This window comes from Symphalangus syndactylus, chromosome 4, assembly GCF_028878055.3.
Source record: "Symphalangus syndactylus isolate Jambi chromosome 4, NHGRI_mSymSyn1-v2.1_pri, whole genome shotgun sequence".
In the NCBI taxonomy this organism is placed as follows: domain Eukaryota; kingdom Metazoa; phylum Chordata; class Mammalia; order Primates; family Hylobatidae; genus Symphalangus; species Symphalangus syndactylus.
Window position 1 is genome coordinate 15,447,819 of NC_072426.2, and position 19,444 is coordinate 15,467,262.

General features: G+C 41.6%; 1 pseudogene; it reads left to right on the forward strand.

Moving 5' to 3' along the window:
* Positions 1 to 3,894: 3,894 nt before the first annotated feature.
* Positions 3,895 to 5,392, forward strand: LOC129480198 (large ribosomal subunit protein uL23-like; annotated as a pseudogene).
* Positions 5,393 to 19,444: the final 14,052 nt, after the last annotated feature.

Below are 19,444 nucleotides of genomic sequence, written 5' to 3' on the forward strand. Positions count from 1 at the left end.
GAATGAAGCCAAGCCTGAAAAAAGCAGAGTGGAGGCCGGGCACGGTGGCTCAAGCCTGTAATCCCAGCACTTTGGGAGGCCGAGGCAGGTGGATCATGAGGTCAGGAGATCGAGACCATCCTGGCTATCACGGTGAAACCCCATCTCTACTAAAAAAAAAATACAAAAAAAATTAGCCGGGCGTGTTGGCGGGCGCCTGTGGTCCCAGCTACTCGGGAGGCTAAGGCAGGAGAATGGCGTGAACCCAGGAGGTGGAGGTTGCAGTGAACTGAGATCGCGCCACCGCACTCCAGCCTAGGGGACAGAGAAAGACTCCGTCTCAAAAAAAAAAAAAAAAAAAAAGCAGAGTGGAAAGACAAAAAGAAACTTGCTTTTGCATCATTTGAGCTGCAAGATCAAGCTTCATTTGAAGTCAGTTTTACCTTTGGACTTTTCAGCCCAAATATACTTTATCATTTAAGCAAGTGTAAGTTCCATTGCTTGTAACCTTGTGCCTCCCTCCCTCCCTCCCTCCCTTCCTTCCTTCCTTCTTGCTTGCTTTCTTGCTTTCTTTTTGACGGAGTTTCACTCTTGTTGCCCAGGCTGGAGTAAAGTGGCGTGATCGCGGCTCACTGCAACCTCCACCTTCCGGGTTCAAGTAGTTCTCCTGGCTCAGCCTCCCCAGTAGCTGGGATTACAGGTGCCCACCACCATCCCCAGCTAATTTTTTGTATTTTTAATAGAGATGGGGTTTCACCATGTTGGTCAGGATGGTCACGAACTCCTGACCTCAAGTGATCCACCCGTCTTGGCCTCCCAAAGTGCTAGAATTACAGGCGTGAGCCACCGCGCCCAGACTTGCTTGTAACCTTGTCTCTAGACTAACAAATGTAAGGAGAGAAGAAGGCTGACTTTAAGGTTGATCCAGGGTTATGGTTGAGGTGGGCATATGCAAAAAGAAGAACAAGGTGTGCGAAGTGTGTTGGCAAAAGAATGGTTAAAATAATAATGGTAGACTCAATAGGCAAGAAAGAGCCTGGCCTATTTCTACTAAGATGGTCCTTTTCGCTATACCTTCTTAGGGTCAAAGTCTGTATTTTCCATGCTATTCTCTAGATTAGAGAATAATTTAATTAGATTAAATTAATATACAAATTAATTAATTTTTTCATAAGCATGATACTGTGCCAAATTTTGTGAGAATACAAGTCTAATTTGTGTTTCTAATACTTATACTATATAATTGGGGGTTACGAGTGTGCACACACATGCACATGCGCACACACACACACACACCATTTACCTATTAACTTACTAAGCACTTAAAAGCAAGACAAGGCAAAATATGAGGAAGAACTTAAGTGAATTTTGCAGATGGCAAGTGCAATGAGATTTGAGAAGTGGAAAGCAATCTGTGCTATGCAGCTAATGTGGGGTGATTAGAGAAAATTCCCCAGGGCTCTTTTTTCTCTCAGTTGAAGTGTTAGTATTAGAGAGGACAGCAGGCTTCCTCTGTTTCTGATGTGGGAGATGAGATTTTTGTACTGCTCTGTGACCTTGAGCAAGTCACTTAACCTCTTTGAGCTTCATCTTTTTCATTAAAACATTTTTGATAATAATTTAAGTCTCTACCTCTTTCTCAAGGTTGTAACAAATCAAAATCTTAATGAGAAACAACGGACGTTATAGTAGATTCCAAACTGGAAAGTATGAAAGAAAAGTAGAGAATGACGATTAATGGTGGGTCTTTGGCAGACCCAGAGCTACTCCAACTTCACTGGGAGTTTTGGTTTTGTTTTTTGTTTTTCTCAAAAGTCTTAATTTCTGATGGTTAAGATTTTAGAAGATAGACCAGAAACAATGACAAAACTTTGAAGGAGAAACTATTATGCAAGTCATAGCATGTGTGTAACTGCCCAGGGGGTTCCCCTTGCTGGCTGCCTACACAGAGCCAGTTCAAGACAGGGGATTTGCAATAGAGAAAGAATAATTCACGCAGAGCTGGCTGTGCAGGAGATGGGGGTTTTATTGTTACTCAAATCAGTCTCCCTTGGCATTTGGGAGCGAAGTTTTTAAGGATAACTTGGTGGGTGGGGGGGGGGGGCGGCGGGGGAAGCCAGTGAGCCAGCAGTGCTGATTTGACAGAGATGAAATCATAGGGAGTTGAAACTGTCTTGTGCTGAGTCAGTTCCTGGGTGGGGGCCACATGATCAGATGAGCCAGTTTATTAATCCGGGTGGTACCAGCTGATCCATCAAGTACGGCGTCTGCAAAATAGTCAAGCATTGATCTTAGGAGCAGTCTAGGGAGGGTCAGAATCTTGTAGCCTCCGGCTGCATGACTCCTAAACCATAATTTCTGGTCTTGTGGCTAATGTCAGTCCTACAAAGGCGATCTAGTCCCCAGGCAAGAAGGAGATCTGCTTTGGGAAAGGGCTGTTACCATCTTTGTTTAAACGATAAACTACAAACTAAGTTTCTCCCAAAGTTAGCTCAGCCTATGCCCAGGAATGAACAAGGACAGCTTGGAGGTTAAAAGTGAGATGGAGTCGCTTAAGTTAAATCTCTTTCCCTGTCTCAGTCATAATTTTGCAAAGCGGGTTTCATGTGTACCTCTAACAATTCCCTCTATCATCTTAATTGTTTTAAAGTGCTTTTGTAGATACATTTTAATCTCAAATATAAGACTGGGATCAAGAGAAAGATGTATGGTAAAACTGGCCATTTCTATTTTGGACCAAGGTAAAATTTCATTCAATGGAAGTTGTTCATGTAGTTCTGCTTTTGTAAGCTTTGTAAATTAATTTCTTCATAGTATAACTTGAATACATTAAACATAAAGTCCCAATACCAGCAAGGATCCCCACCCACATATACATTTAATACAAAGTCATAATAAAGGTAATAGGGGAAATATTGCCTGTGAGATCCTTAAAGATCCTGCCCTGGATCTCTTTCTCCTTCTTTTCTTAGGCCAAAATAATTTCTATAAATCTTATTTCTGTTATCTGAACTATAGGTTTTGTTATTTTCGCTTGCTTTCTTCCCAGTCCCTTGCTTGTCCTCTTGTCTACCCCTAATCTTCCTATAACATAGAGTAGTTATAAAGCTTTCTTCAACAGCCCTCTTTCAGGGACCTTATATAAACCACACTTAACATCAGGAGGGATTTGCAGGCAGTAGTCCTTTCATCTGAGAACAAGTATGGGTTCTCAGATGAACCCATCATTACATTACATTACATTAACGAGGTATAGAAGCAGAATTTGTGTTCTAGACACAGAAGAATACAGTGAGCTGCGAGCCTGTCACTGCACTCCAGCCTGAGCAACAAGAGCAAAACTCCATCTTAAAAAGAAAAGGAAGAAAGAAAGTGAGGAGCATTAATAATCAAAAAGCAGCATAGACCCTAGTCTCTCTGCTTCTAGAAGTGCCCAAGAGGCTATAGTCAGTGGCATAACAAAGACATTCTTGAAGTAGATTGAATATCTGTTTATTAATTTCTATCTTTATACCAATTTCTTCAGTGGCTTCAGTGTGTAGAGATACATTTTAGCTTTACTTATCACTCTCCCATATCCCTCAGGATAGAGACAGGCAATTGAAACTATTACAATAAAAAGTGGCCAGTACTGAAAGCTGCAAACAACAGAACACACAGTGTCTAGTTTATCTTGAAAAGGAATTTATTAAGATGTTGAGCAGCTTCTCAGATGTCCAAGAGAGCCTTATAATCAGGTTTAGAGGGTACGTAGCCTATAATAATTAGGCTACTGGGCTTCAAGTGAAGACTGTACTGCTCCTGCTCCTGGACAGAGAAAAGAAAGCTTGCACTTTCGCACTGTCAACAATGGATATAGGACTTCACTAAATTTGGATGCCCTTTTAAAAAACTTTATTTTCGCTTTTTCACAAGATGGCACCGAAGGCGAAAAGGAAGCTCCTGCCCCTCCTAAAGCTGAAGCCAAAGCGAAGGCTTTGAAGGCCCAGAGGTAGTGCTGAAAGGTGTCCACAACCACAGAAAAAGGAAGATCCGCACGTCACCCACCTTCTGGTGGCTCAAGACACTGCAACTCGGGAAACTGACCAAATATCTCTGGAAGAGCACCCCCAGGAGAAACAAGCTTGACCACTATGCTAACATCAAGTTTCCTCTGACCACTGAGTCCGCCATGAAGAAGATAGAAGACAACAATGAAACCACCATTACAAAGTTACAACTGAGATAGTGAAAGAGATCTGAACTACCCAGCTCCAGCTGTCTTCTAACCTCCAAGCTGTCCTTGTTCATTCCTGTGCATAGGCTGAACTAACTTTGGGAGGAACTTAGTTGATAGTTTAAAACAAAGATGAAGCCGGGCACAGTGGCTCACGCCTGTAATCCCAGCACTCTGGAGGCAGAGGCAGGCAGATCACCTAAGGTCAAGAGTTCGAGACCAGCCTGACCAACATAGAGAAACCCTGTTCTCCAGTAAAATTCAAAATTAGCCAGGCATGATGGCACATGCCTGTAAACTCAGCTACTCAGGAGGCTGAGACAGGAGAGTCTCTTGAACCCGGGAGGCAGAGGTTGAGGTGAGCCGAGATTGCGCCATTGCACTCGGGCAACAAGAGCAAAACTCCATCTCAAAAAAAAAAAAAGAAGAAAGAAAAAACAAAGTGATAACAGGCCTCTCCCAAGTCAAACCCCTTCTTGCCTGGGGACTAGACTGCCTTTGTGGGACTAACAAATTAGCCAAAATATTAGAAATTATAGTCTAGGAGTCATGCAGCTGGAGGCTATGAGATTCTGACCCTTCCTAAATTTGCTCCTGGGTATAACATCATTGTTGTTAAGCCTAAGATCAGTGCTTGAGATATTTTGTAGACCCTGCACTTGATGGACCAGCTGGTACTACTCAGATAAATGGGCTCATCTAATCTTGTGACCCCCCACCCAGGAACTGACTCAGCCGAAGAGGACAGCTTCAACTTCCCATGATTTCATCTCCGACCTGACCAATCCGCACTCCTGACTCACTGGCTGCCCCCCACCCACCAAGTAATCCTTAAAAACTCTCATCCCCAAATGCCCAGGGAGACTGATTTGAGCAATAATAAACTCTGGTCTTCTGCACAGCCAGCTCTGCATGAATTACTCTTTCTCTATTGCAATTCTCCTGTATTGATAAATTGGCTTTGTCTAGGCAGCAGGCAAGATGAACCCACTGGGCGGTTATAGCAACACACTTGTGTTCATTGAAGATGTTAAAGCGAACAAGCACCAGATTAAACAGGCTGTGAAGAAGCTCTATGACATTGATGTGGTCAAGGTGAACACCCTGATTAGGCCTGATGGAGAGAAGAAGGCATATGTTTGACTGGCTCCTGATTACCATGCTTTGGGTGTTGCCAACAAAATTGGGATTATCTAAAGTGAGTCTAGAGAATGAATCCTAAATATATATGTATATTTTCATCAGAAAAAATTTTTATTTCCATTTCTTTACTTTTAAAAAGATGTTTAATTTTGAAATAATTGTAGATTCTTAGAAAGTTGCAAAAAATGGTTTATAGAGGTCCCTTGTACCCTGCACCCACATTCCCTCAATGGTTACATCTTACATATAGTATAAATTAAAAATACAGAATTTTTTTTTTTTTTTTTGAGACAAGGTCTCACTGTCGCCAAGGCTGGAATGCAGTGGCACGATCACTGCTCACCACAGCCTCGAACTTACCAGGCTCAGGTGATCCTCCCACCACCTCAGTCTCTCCAGTAGCTGGGCCTATAGGTGCATGTCACCACACCTGACTAATTTTTGTATTTTTAGTAGCGATGGGGTCTCTTTATGTTGCCCAGACTGTTCTTGTACTCCTGGGCTCAAGAGATCCACCCACCTCAGCCTCCCGAAGTGTTGAGATTACAGGTATGAGCCACTGGGCCCAGCCTAAACACAGAAATGTATATTGGTACAATCCATTGACTTCATTCAGATTTTCCTCTATAGGCACTCATTGTGTGTGTGTGTGTGTGTGTGTGTGTGTGTACATTTCTATGCAATTGTGTAGAATCATATAACCACCACCGTAATCAAGAAAATGCACAAGCAGTAGTCCTTGGCCAGGCACAGTGGCTCATGCCTGTAATCCCAGCACTTTGGGAGGCCAAAGCAGGTGAATCACTTGAGGCAGGAGTTCACGACCAGCTGGCCAACGTGGTGAAACCCTGTCTCAACTAAAAATACAAAAAATTAGCTAGGTATGGTGACTCATGCCTGCAATTCCAGCTACTTGGGAGGCTGAAGACAGAGGATTGCTTGAACCCAGGAGGCAGAGGTTGCAGTGAGCCAAGATCCTGCCACTGCACTCCAGCCTGCGTGACAGAGTGAGACTCTATCTCAAAAAAAAAAAAAAAAAATACTGCACAAGATCCTTACCACAAATATCTTCTTCCTGCTACCCATATATAGTCATATCTACCTCTTGCTTCCCGAACCCCTGGCAACCATGAATCTATCTCCTTCTCTATACTTTGTCATGTCTTTTCAAGAATATATAAATGGGCTGGGTGTTGTGGCTCACGCCTTTAATCCAGCACTTTGGGAGGTCAAGGTGAGCGGTTCACCTGTGATCAGGAGTTCGAAACCAGCCTTGACCAACATGGTGAAACCTCATCTCTACAAAAATTAGCTGGGCGTCATGGCATCTGCCTGTAATCCCAGCTACTAGGGAGACTGAGGCAGGAGAATCGCTTGAACCCAGGAGGCGGAGGTTACAGTGAGACAAGACAGCACCATTGCACTCCAGCCTGGGCAATAAGAGCAAAACTCCATCTAAAAAAAAAAATATATATATATATATACATATATATTTACACATATATACAAATATATATATACACACATATATATTTACACATATATACATATATATAATATAAATATATATTAAATATAAAAATAGAAAATATAAAAATATTTATACATATATATGTATATATATATATAAATGGAATCCCATGATCTTTTGAGATTAGTTTTTGTTTTTTTTTCACTCAGTATGTTGCTCTTGAGGTCCATCCAGGTTGGTGTATCAATAATTAGTTCCTTTTTATTGTTGAGTAGCATTCCATTGTGCAGATATGCCATAGCTTATTCAAGCATTCGCCCATTGAAGGACATTCCAGCAGTTTCCAGTTTAGGGCTATTACAAATATGACATAGCTCTGAATATTCCCAGGTGGATTCTTTGGTCAGCTTTTAAACTGATGTCTTTCTCAGGTGAGGCTGCTTGGCAGAGCCCAGGCAACTATTTGTGCCCAAGCCTCCAAACATATCTCCTTTTTTTTTCAGCTCCTACAGATCATTTGCAATACAATGTCTGACATATACAAAGTAGACAGAAGTGTATAATGAACAACCATGTTTAGCACTGCATTTCAATAATTATCATCCTGACATTTTTTTCTTTTTCTTTCTTTTTTGTGTGTGTGTGTGATGGAATCTTGCTCTGTCTCCCAGGCTAGAGTGCAATGGCACGATCTCGGCTCACTGCAACCTCTGCCTCCCGGGTTCAAGCGATACTCCTGCCTCAGCTTCCCGAATAGCTGGGATTACAGGTGCCTGCCACCACAGCTGGCTGATTTTTGTATTTTTAGTAGAGATGGGGTTTCACCATGCTTGCCAGGCTGGTTTCAAACTCCTGACCTCAGGTGATCCACCCACCTTGGCCTCCCAAAGTGCTGGGATTACAGGCGTAAGCCACTAAGCGTGGCCGACATTTTTTTCATCTACATTTTTATCCACTCTCCCCACTAACATTTGTGTTTTGGAACAAATCGCAAGTAATATAATTTTATCTGTAAATATTTCAGTAAACGTCTCCCAAACTTAAAAAGTCTTTTTTTTTTTTAAATAACTGAAATGCCATTATCCCAATGTCACACTTTGTGTTCCTCCAGAAGCTGAAGCAAAGGCAAAAATTTAAGTGCAAGTCGTCCGTTTGAGAGAGGGAAACACCAGTGGGGAAGTGGAGGGAGTGAGACAGAAAAAGGAAGGTTCTAAGACTTTTGCAGATGACTGAGTCTGAGTTGGGCAAGCATTACCTCCTCAGCACTTGCAGAAAGCCACAGGGGCAGGCCAAGAAGACTTCAGGAGGCAAAGTCTTCAGGCAAAGAAATGCAGTTGTTGGCTATTAAATTCAGGGTAGCAGACCCTGAAGTGGTAAGGGTGAGGGACTGTGGAGCCCAGGGCCTACAGCTTCTCTTACACAGGCTTAAAAGCAGTAAACAGGCCGGGCGCAGTGGCTTGCGACTGTAATCCCAGTACTTTGGGAGGCCAAGGCTGGTGGATCACGTGAGGTCAGGAGTTCAAGACCACCCTGGCCAACATGGTGAAAACCGATGTCTACTAAAAATACAAAAAATTAGCCGGGTGTGGTGGTGTGTGCCTGTAATCCCAGCTACTTGGGAGGCTGAGACAGGATAATTGCTTGAACCCTGGAGGGAGAGGTTGCAGTGAGCTGTGATGGCACTGTTGCACTCCAACCTGGGCAACAGAGCAAGACTCTGTCTAAAAAAATAAAATAAAAACAATAAATAAGTAACAAGCCAGTGTTCAAATTATTCCTAGTATGTCATACTATTTGATTTTACAGCTTATGTGTCCAAATCATTATCCAAATAAGGTCCATTTATTGTAACTGATTTACCATCACATGCTGTATAACAACATTTTGGTCAAAGACAGCACATAATACAACAGTGGTCCCAAAAGATTGTAATCCATATTTTTACTGTACTTTTTCTATGTTTAGTTATGTTTCCTCACACAAATACTTACCATTGGGTTACAATTGCTGACACTATTCAGTACAGTAACATACTGTACAAGTTTGTAATCAAGGAACAATAGGCTATCCCACATGGCCTAGGTGTGTAGTAGGCTATACCATCTAGGTTTGTGTAAAGATACTCTATTATGTGGGCACAGTGACAAAATTGCCTAACGACACGTTTCTCAGAATGTATCTCCATTGTTAAGTGATGCATGACTGTACATGTTTTTCAAGTCTCTTTTTCTTTCCATATTTTTATTTAGAAATTTTGAAGCATAGAACAAACTTAGACGAATATTATTGTGAACAACTACATGTTTATCGAGATTAAACCATGAACATTTTAAATATATTTTCCTTATCACATATCTACCCATTTGTTCATCCCTTTATGCATTTTAGATTTCTTTATGCATTTCAGAGTAAATTGCAGGTATTGATCATTTATCCCTAAATACTTTTACCCTGAAAGACTTCAGTATAAAAATCATTACTAAGGTTTATATTGTTTATTTATTTATTTTTTTGAGATAGTCTCACTCTGTCACCCAGGCTGGAGTGCAGTGGCATGATCTCGGCTCACTGCAACCTCCACCTCCTGGGTTCAAGTGATCCTCCTGCCTCAGCTTCCCGAGTAGCTGGGACTACCGGTGTGTGCCACCACGCCCGGCTAACTTTTTGTATTTTTTTGTCTTTTTTTTTTTTTTTTTAATTTTTTGTATTTTTAGTAGAGACGGGTTTTTACCATGTTAGCCAGGATGGTCTCCATCTTCTGACCTCGTGATCTGCCCGCCTCAGCCTTTCAAAGTGCCGGGATTACAGGCATGAGCCACTGCGCCCAGCCCATTTTTTCCTTTTAAGGTAAAATTTGCAACAATGAAATGCACAAATTTTAAGCGTATATTTGTGGAGTTATGATAAATGCATGTACCCTATGTAACCTACACCTCCATCAAGACATGGAATATTTCTACAACCTCAAAGTTTCCTCATTCTCCTTTTCAGTCAATTCCTACCCTCAACTTCTCAAAGGCAACTTTTTTTTAACCTAATGTTGTTCACAATGTTCTCTTACTTTATTTTATTTTATGTTTTTGTTCTAATATCTGTAGTATCTGTGGTGATAACTACTTTTTCATTCCTGATATTGGCAATTGGTGCTCTTGTTGGGAACAAATTTCCTGTGGGTTCCTTCACGTTTCTGCAGATCCCGTGAGTAGAGGCCCTGACAGCCTTTGTTCTGGGTTATCTTTTAAAGATGTTTGTATTGCAAATCACTTGGTAAGTAGTGACAGTGGGGCCCTCTAGAGCAGGGGACAGGTTTGTTTTTTGTTTTTTGTTTTTACTCTCTGATACAATAAAGATAATTTCTACCTCAGGGGTAAAAGTCAGGCAGGTTTGCTTGCAGTCTACTATAAGGGAGTAAGTTACTAAGCCTGGGTTTCCTTAACTGAGATGCCAACCCACTACATTTATAACACCTACCTGGGCCACTCTGTGTCTTTCTCATAGGACTTGAGGGTCTAAAAGAACTAATGCAAATGTGAAGCTCATGCTGCTTGCTGGCTGTGAGTGGTAAAGTGCTAGTCTCTGACTTAGGAATCTCATTTAGCAGGCCAGATTCTGTGAAACTCTGGCAGATTAACTTGTTAGCTTTAACAGGAGGGTACAATCTCAGACCTTGAAATTCTTGATGTCTGTCTGTCTGTCTGCCTGCCTGCCTGCCTGCCTTCCTTCTCTCTCTCTCTCTCTTTCTCTTTCTCCCTTTCTTTCTTCTTTCTTTCTTTCTTTCTTTCTTTCTTTCTTTTCCTTTCTTTCTTTCTTTCTTTCTTTTCCTTTCTTTCTCTCTTTCTTTCTTTCTTTCTTTCTTTCTTTCTTTCTTTCTTTCTTTCTTTCTTTCTTTCTTTCATCTCTTTCTTTCTAGATGGAGTTTCACTCTTGTTGCCTAGGCTGGAGTGCAATGGTGCGGTCTCGGCTCACTGCAACCTCCACCTCCCAGGTACAAGCGATGATTCTTCTGCCTTAGCCTCCCAAGTAGCTGAGATTACAGGCACCTGCCACCATGCGCGGGTAATTTTTTTGTATTTTTAGTAGAGACAGGGTTTCACCATATTGGCCAGGCTAGTCTCGAACTCCTGACCTCAGGTGATCTGCCCACCTCAGCCTCTTTGTAATCCCCCGTTGGGATTACAGACCTGAGCCACTGCGCTCAGCCTTTTTTTTTTTTTTTTTTAAATAACTAATTCTAGCAAGGAGTTTATCAATTTTGCTGATCTTTTCAAAGAACAATTTTCAGCTCTTCTAATTTTTTCTATTACTTTCCTATATTTTAGTTAATTGATTTCTGTTGTTATCTTTATTTCCTCCCACTTACTTTGGGATTTACTTTGCTCTTTTTTTCCCTAGCTTATTTATGTGGAACTTTTGGTCATTGATTTTTAGACATCTCTTCTTCACCAACATAAGCATTTAAAGCTATATATTTTCTTTTTTTTTTTTTTTTTGAGACGGAGTCTTGCTCTGTCACCCAGGCTGGAGTGCAGTGGCGCGATCTCGGCTCACTGCAAGCTCTGCCTCCCGGGTTCACGCCATTCTCCTGCCTCAGCCTCTCCGAGTAGCTGGGACTACAGGCGCCCGCCACCACGCCCGGCTAATTTTTTTTGTATTTTTGGTAGAGACAGGGTTTCACCGTGGTCTCGATCTCCTGACCTCGTGATCCGCCCGCCTCGGCCTCCCAAAGTGCTGGGATTACAAGCGTGAGCCACCGCGCCCGGCCACCAAAGCTATATATTTTCTGAATAGGCATTGCTTTGGATGCATCATACAAATTTTGATATGTTGTATTTTTATTCATTCAGTGTGAAATACTATCTAACTTCCTATGTGATTTCTTCTTTGACCAATGTAATATTTTAAATATCTAGTTTATTTACACATATCTGAAGTTTTCCTAGATCTTACTTTTACTGATTTCTAATGTAGTTCCATTGGGATCAGAGAACATACTCTGTATGACTCCAATTTTTAAAAATTTATTAAGACATTTTAAGGTCCGCTATTTGGTCTATCTTGCTGAACATACCACATGCACTTGAAAACAAAATGTATTCGGGAGTTGTTGGATGTGGTGCCTTATAAACATCAATGAGGTTGTATTAGTCAGAGATCACCAGAGAAACAGAACCAGTAGGATGTGTAGATGAGAGAGAGGGAGGGAGAGAGAAAGAGAGAAAGACAGAGGGACAGGCTTATTATAAATAATTGGCACATGTCATTGTGGAGGCTGATAAGTCTGAGCTCTGCAGTCAGCAGGCTGGAGATCTAGGAGAGCAAATGGCATAGTTCCAGTCCTGGTCCAAACGCCCAAGAAGTAGAAGAGCTGATGTTGTAGTATCAGAATGAAAGCCAGCAGGCTCAAGACCCAGGAAAAGCCCATGTTTAAGTCTAAGCCTAAAAGCAGGAAAAACCTGATGTCCCAGCTCTAAAGCAATCAAGTAAGAGGAGTTCCCTTTTGTTTTATTCAGGTCTTCTACTGATTGGATGGGGCTCATTCACATTAAAGAAGGCAGTCTGTTTTACTCAGCCTACCAATGCAAATGTTACTTGAATCCAGAAATACCCTCACAGACACACACAGAATAATGTTTGACCAAATGTCTGGACACTCTGTGGCCTAGTCAAGTTGACACATAACATTAACCATCACAGAAGTCAAGGTGGCTTATAGTATTGTTCAAAACACCTATGAATTTCTTGATTCTTTTTTTGTTTAACTGTTCTATCTATTGCTGAGAGCAGAGTGTTAAAATCTCCTGCTGTGATCATGAAATTGTCTATTTCTCCTTTTAGTTCAGTTGATTTTCACTTCATTTATTTGGAAGTTCTGTTATCAGGAATGTAAATCTTTATGATTAGACATATACAAATTATTCTTTTTTTTCTTTTACCACATCTGTAGCAAAACTGCATACACATTATTTCTTCTGAAGAATTGACCCATCTTTTTTTTTTTTTTTTTTTGAGACAGAGTCTAGCTCTGTCACCCAGGCTGGAGTGCAGTGGCACTATCTCGGTTTACTGCAACTCTGCTTCCTGGGTTCAAGCGATTCTCCTGCCTCAGCTTCCCGAGTAGCTGAGACTACAGGCACATGCTACCATGCCCAGCTACTTTTTGGATTTTTAGTAGAGACAGGGTTTCACCATGTTGGCCAGGATGGTCTCAATCTCCTGACCTTGTGATCTGCCTGCCTCAGCTTCCCAAAGTGCTGGGATTACACGCATGAGCCACTGCACCTGATCGAGAACTGACCCTTTTATTATTATCAAATAGCCCTCTATCTCTGGCAACAATTTTTTAATTTTATTCAATTTATTTATTTATTTTTATTTATTTATTTATTTATTTATTTTGAGACGGAGTTTCGCTCTTGTTGCCCAGGCTGGAGTGCAATGGTGCAATCTCGGCTCATCACAACCTCCGCCTCCCAGGTTCAAGTGATTCTTCTGCCTCAGCCTCCTGAGTAGCTGGCATTATAGGCATGCACCACCATGCCTAGCTAATTTTGTATTTTTAGTAGAGACAGGGTTTCTCCATGTTGGTCAGGCTGGTCTTGAACTCCCACCTCAGCCTCCCAAAGTGCTGGGATTACAGGCGAGAGCCACCATGCCCGGCTACTGGCAACAATTTTTGTCTCAAATCTGCTTTTCTGCTATTATAATAGCCACTCCAGCTTTATTGTGCTTATATCTTTTTCTATGCATTTCTTCTCTATTCCTTTTTTGAGACGGAGTCTTGCTCTGTTGTCCAGGCTGGAGTGCGATCTTGGCTCACTGCAACCTCCACCTCCCAGGCTCTAGCAATTCTCATGCTTCAGCCTCCTGAGTAGCTGGGATTATAGGAGTGTGCCGCCACACCCAGCTAATTTTTTGTATTTTGTTTTATTTTGTTTTTTTGAGATGGAGTGCACCACCACACCCAGCTAATTTTTTTGTATTTTATTTTATTTTATTTTTTTGAGATGGAGGGCAATGGCGCAATCTTGGCTCACTGCAACCTCCGTGGGCCTCTGCCTCCTGAGTAGCTGAATTACAGGCACCTGCCACCATGCCAGACTAATTTTTTTGTATTTTTAGTAGCAACGGGGTTTCACCATGTTGGCTGGGATGGTCTTGACCTCCTGACCTCAGGTGATCTGCCTGCCTCGGCCTCCCATTCCTGGGATTACAAGCGTGAGCCGCTGTTCCCCGACTCTGCATCATGTTTTATCAGCAGTTTCTTCCTGTATCTTGGGCTAGTCTCCTATCTCATCCTGTAACTATTCTTGCCTAACCTTCTGGGGATGCAGCCCAACAGATCTCAGCCTCATTTTACCCAGCCCCTATTCAAGATGGAGTCACTATGGTTCAAATACCTCTGACATCCCCCTACACCAGTCAGAAGTTCAGACCTCCGGAACTCCTGACTGATTGGCTTCAAGTTGGGGTTCCCATGACTCCCTCCTTGAGTTCTATTAATTTGCTGGAGTGGCTCAAAGAACTCAGGAAATAATTATATTTACTGGTTTTTTTTTTTTTTTTTTTTTTGAGACAGAGTTTTGCTCTTGTTGCCCAGGCTGGAGTGCAATGGCACGATCTCGGCTCACTGCAACCTCCACCTCCCGGATTCAAGCAATTCTCCTGCCTCAGCCTCCCAAGTAACTGGGATTACAGGCTTTTGCCACCATGCCTGGCTAATTTTGTATTTTTAGTAGAAACATAGTTTCTCCGTGGTGGTCAGGTTGGTCTCGAACTCCCGACCTCAGGTGATCTGCCTGCCTCGGCCTCCCAGAGTGCTGGGATTACAGACATGAGCCACCGCGTCTGGCCTACTGGTTTATTAAAAAGGATATTGCAAAGGATACAGATGAAGAGATGCGTAGGGTGAGGTATGAGGGAAGGGACGTGGATTTTCCATGCCCTCCCTGTGTGTGCCACCCTCCAGGAATTTCCATGTGTTCACCTATCTGGAAGCTCATGAACTCTGTCCTCTTGGATTTTTATGGAAGCTTCATGACATCAGCATTCCTTCCCTTAGGGTACAGGGTGGGACTCTCTCATGGGAGGGTCTTAAGACCCAGAGTCAGAAAGGTGGGGAAACTATGGAAGAAGGACAGGAGAAGGTCAGAGGCCTGTTCCTGAGGTCTAACATACCCAACTTTATAACAAATGACTGTAACAAGGGCTATGGGAGTTATGAGCCAAGAGCTGTGGATCAAAACCAACATATATATCACAACACCACAGGCTGTTACTTTTTCCAGTCTAGCCTCTTATCCATTTTTCAAGGACTCTTCCTAAGTTCTGGACCTTCAAATGGCCAAGGTTCTTGTTTTCCAATGCATTGATAAGTTTAATTATGTTAAGTATGTTTTCTTTTTTTTTTTTTTTTGAGACAGAGTTTCGCTCTTGTCGCCCAGGCTGGAGTACAGTGGTGTGATCTTGGCTCATTGCAACCTCCATCTCCCTGGTTGAAGTGATTCTCCTGCCTCAGCCTCTCATTATAGGCGCCTGCCACCATGCCCGGCTAATTTTTGTATTTTTAGTAGAGACGGGGTTGTACCATGTTGGCCAGGCCGGTCTCAAACTCCTGACCTCAGGCGATCTGCCTGCCTTGGCCTCCCAAAATGCTAGGATTATAGGCATGAGCCACCACGCCCAGCCTAAGTATGTCTTTTCTATCAGTCCTAGGGATTTATGGCATGAAGAGACGGCTCAACCACTATCTATCAAACTCACCCTTTTTCGTTCTTCTCTCTCTCTCTAATAGTGACAACACAGATTTAATTATTTAGCTAAGTAGAAAAGGAATAGGAGCAATTCTCAGTAAGATGGGCTGAGAAAGGAAAATGATACATTTTTCAGTCATAGTAAAGGGAAGAATTTTGGGAGTTCAGTGTTCTGATTGTAATAGAATTCTAAGCCTGCTAAGTTTATAAGTTTGATTTATCTCAAAGTTCTGTTATTTCATCTAGGCTTTGAATTTGCCTTGAATTTCTCCAGCATTTGCCTTGAATTTCAGAGATTTTTTTGGTGGACTATGCTTTTAAACGTAAGATTCTAAAGTTATATTCAAATACTGCCACCTTGTGGGTTATTCTTTGTTTCCCCATCCCACCCTTTAATTTGGTGGAAACAGATTGATCCAGGCAGTTCATTTCAGGTTATGTCAATTAAGTTGCCAAGAGTTGTACTAAGAGCTTCATATATAGTTATTATATTATATTATATTATATTATATTATATTATGTAAAATCTCATTTAAACTTCTTAAGAACTTTATGAAAGCAATACTATTAACCCTATTTCAGAGATGAGGAAATTAGGCTTAGAGGGTTTATGTAACTTGCCTGACATCTCACAGCTAGTAAGCATAGGAGTAAAACTTTATATCCGGGCAGCTTGCCTCTAGAATACTTGTCTCCAGGAGTAAAACTAACAAATCTAAAAATAAAACAGTGTGATACATTATATGACTAAGTGATAGAAGCAGTATAAAGAGAATAATTGCTAGGAAGGGCCATCCGGAAAGGCTTCACAGATATGTGGGGAGGTGGCCTTCTATAAGTAAGGATTGGAAAGATAATGATTCTATAGGAAGAACACAGCTGGGACCATACACCTGAATCCAGAAGAACACAAACACCCTATGTGGCCTATTGTTTTGTCTGCCTCACCCTGCTTTCTTTTGGGGAACTACTCTTCACTCTGCTTTAACCGTGACTCTAATAGATGTCAATCATGTTATTCTTGATTCCTCACCTAATCCAAGCTGACATGAGTCCATCAGGTGCCTAGAACTTTTGTGTTTGAGATAATAGGCTCAGTGCTATCTTCCCTAATGGCAAACCTGAGGTGAGATACGTGATTTATGTGAGGTACTTAATTTATGTGCCAGAAAGTTGTAGTCAACCAGTGATGTCCTGCAGAAGATGGTGTGGAGTAGAAGAGAATGAGGCCAAACAATAAGGTTCCAGTCATCTCTAGGCCAGCTGCACTACTGATCTTCCTCTAAAAATCATTCTTGTAGAACCTAATCAGGTTTGGGTTTCTAACCAAATTCTAATGTTTTCTCTTCTGCCACCAGCACTGTCATTTCCTACTCCTATACAACTTGAAAGACAGCAAAATACACATAATGATGTCAGTACTTTTAATTATAAAGGATAGTACTACCAATTTATTTTGGAAAAATAGTATTTAGGGAGTTTATTATAGATGCCATGTGGCTTAGAAACATTTCTGCAGTGCTCCACTCTTGATGCCTGTACTATTCTTTTTCTACTCCCTCCCCCCATCACTGCAATCTTTTTATTTATTTATTTATTTTTTGAGACAGAGTCTCGCTCTTTAGCCCAGGCCGGAGTGCAGTGGCACTATATTGGCCCACTGCAAGCTCCGCCTCCCGGGTTCACGCCATTCTCCTGCCTCAGCCTCCTGAGTAGCTGGGACTACAGTCGCCCGCCACCATGCCCAGCTAATTTTTTTTTGTATTCTTAGTAGAGATGGGGTTTCACCGTGTTAGCCAGGATGGGCTCGATCTCCTGACCTTGTGATCCACCCGCCTTGGCCTCCTGGGATTACAGGTGTGAGCCACCAGGCGTGGCCCATCACTGCAATCTTTTAAAGCCATCTCTGGTTTTTTCATTTTTTTTTTTTTTTTTTTTTTGAGACGGAGTCTTTCTTTGTCCCCCAGGCTGGAGTGCAGTGGCGCGATCTCGGCTCACTGCAAGCTCCGCCTCCCGGGTTCACGCCATTCTCCTGCCTCAGCCTCCTGAACTGTAGTCAATTATTTTTCCAAACTTTGATTTTTTTAATCATTCAAGTAATATTTAAATTATTGCAATGAAAATTACAAAAGTCAAAATGATAGAAATTAAGAATCACCCATAATCCCACCATAGAAACAATCACTGTAGATATATTTTGACCTATTCTTTCATGTGTAAACACAAAATTTTTTAAAAAATCAAACAAAATGGCTCATTTTGATTTCTCCCTCCCTTAACCACATCTACAATATATTTTCATTTAATTGTGTTTCATTTGTACTATTTCCTAATTATTTTAATATTTTGTCTTGCAAATAACCAGTAAGTACTTTTGAAAGCATCTAACTTTCCTGGGAAAAGGGGAGCAATTCTACATCCCTTTGATTGGAATGTTATTTCTTTCCTGTTTCATCTACTTATCTCCTCATTATCTAGTTATCTGAGTTATCGTCTGCTTATTCTTTAGTTCATGTGTCACATCTTTTGGAAGTCAGATAAATCTATCGGATAAATACTATAAGTACTACAAAATATTCTTTGTAGTACTTATAAACGTTGCAATTTATTGTGCTTGGGAATATCTGGTTCTACATGTATTTTTGTTCACTGTTGGATCCCCAATGCTTACCACAAATTGTCCGAGACCTGGTAATTTTAACTTTTATTTATTACTATTTTTTGAGACAGGGTCTCACTCCGGTTGCCTAGGCTGGAGTGCAGTGGCGTGATCTTGACTCACTGCAGCCTTGATCTCCCAGGGCTCAGGGTATTCTCCCACTTCAGCTTCCTGAGTACCTGGAATCACAGGCGTGCGCCACCATGCCTGACTAATTTTTTTTTATTTTTAGTAAAGGCGGGGTTTCACCATGTTGTCCAGGCTGGTCTTGAACTCCTGGGCTCAAATGATCCACCTGCCTCTGCCTCCCAAAGTGCTGGTATTACAGGTGTGACTCACCTTGCCTGGCCGTAATTTTTAAATTAATGAATGCCTGCTTGGACTAATTCAGCCACTAAGGAAATTATTTATTAGCACTATTTATGAAGTATTATTTTGTGTGAGTAAGGCTCTCTGCTAAGTGCTATATATCTCTATCATTACATTTTCACAATCCCAAACTACATTATTTCTCCCATTTCGCAAATGAGGAAACTGAGGCTTCAGCAAAGTGAATTAACTTGCCCAGATACGAGAGAGAAGTTACGAACTCAGGTCAATGCATTTATTTACACTAGCAGCTTTATTTGCCATTATTGGCTTCTTTGTTCATGAATATGAAAGTCATTATATGTAGCTTCTTTTTTTAAATATCTGGAGATACAACTTAAGCTTCTTTTCAAAATCACTCAATTTTGACATTACAAATTTTGTTTTGTAGAAGGGCATTCAGAATAAAGAGCAAAGAAACAATTATGTGCTGGGAAGGGCAGCAGGAGGGCTGGGTCCTAGTCTCCCTTTCTCTTTCGCTAAGCAGCTGTGTGGCTTTGGGCTAGTCACCTACCCTCCCACAAAAAAGGCTTCAAAAGAGGGCAAGCAGAGCTCAGTGGGCATTAAGACACGCACAACTCCTTTCTTTCAGAGATTAGATGAGGCCAACTCAGTGGCTTGTAAAATTCACGACGTGGCAGAGCTGTACAGCCAACTCATGATTCCTCGTGTCGTTTGTTCTGAGTCACACTACCCCTCCTTGAACAATCATTTACTGAGTGCTTACCGTATTAGGCATTCAGCAGCAGTGTTTCCCACTCAGTACCCTAGTATTGATTATTGACTGCTGTCCCTCCTAGCATTTTTCACTCGACCACTTTCTCAATGGCCTTTAGATTCAGAGTTCAAGTGGAAAA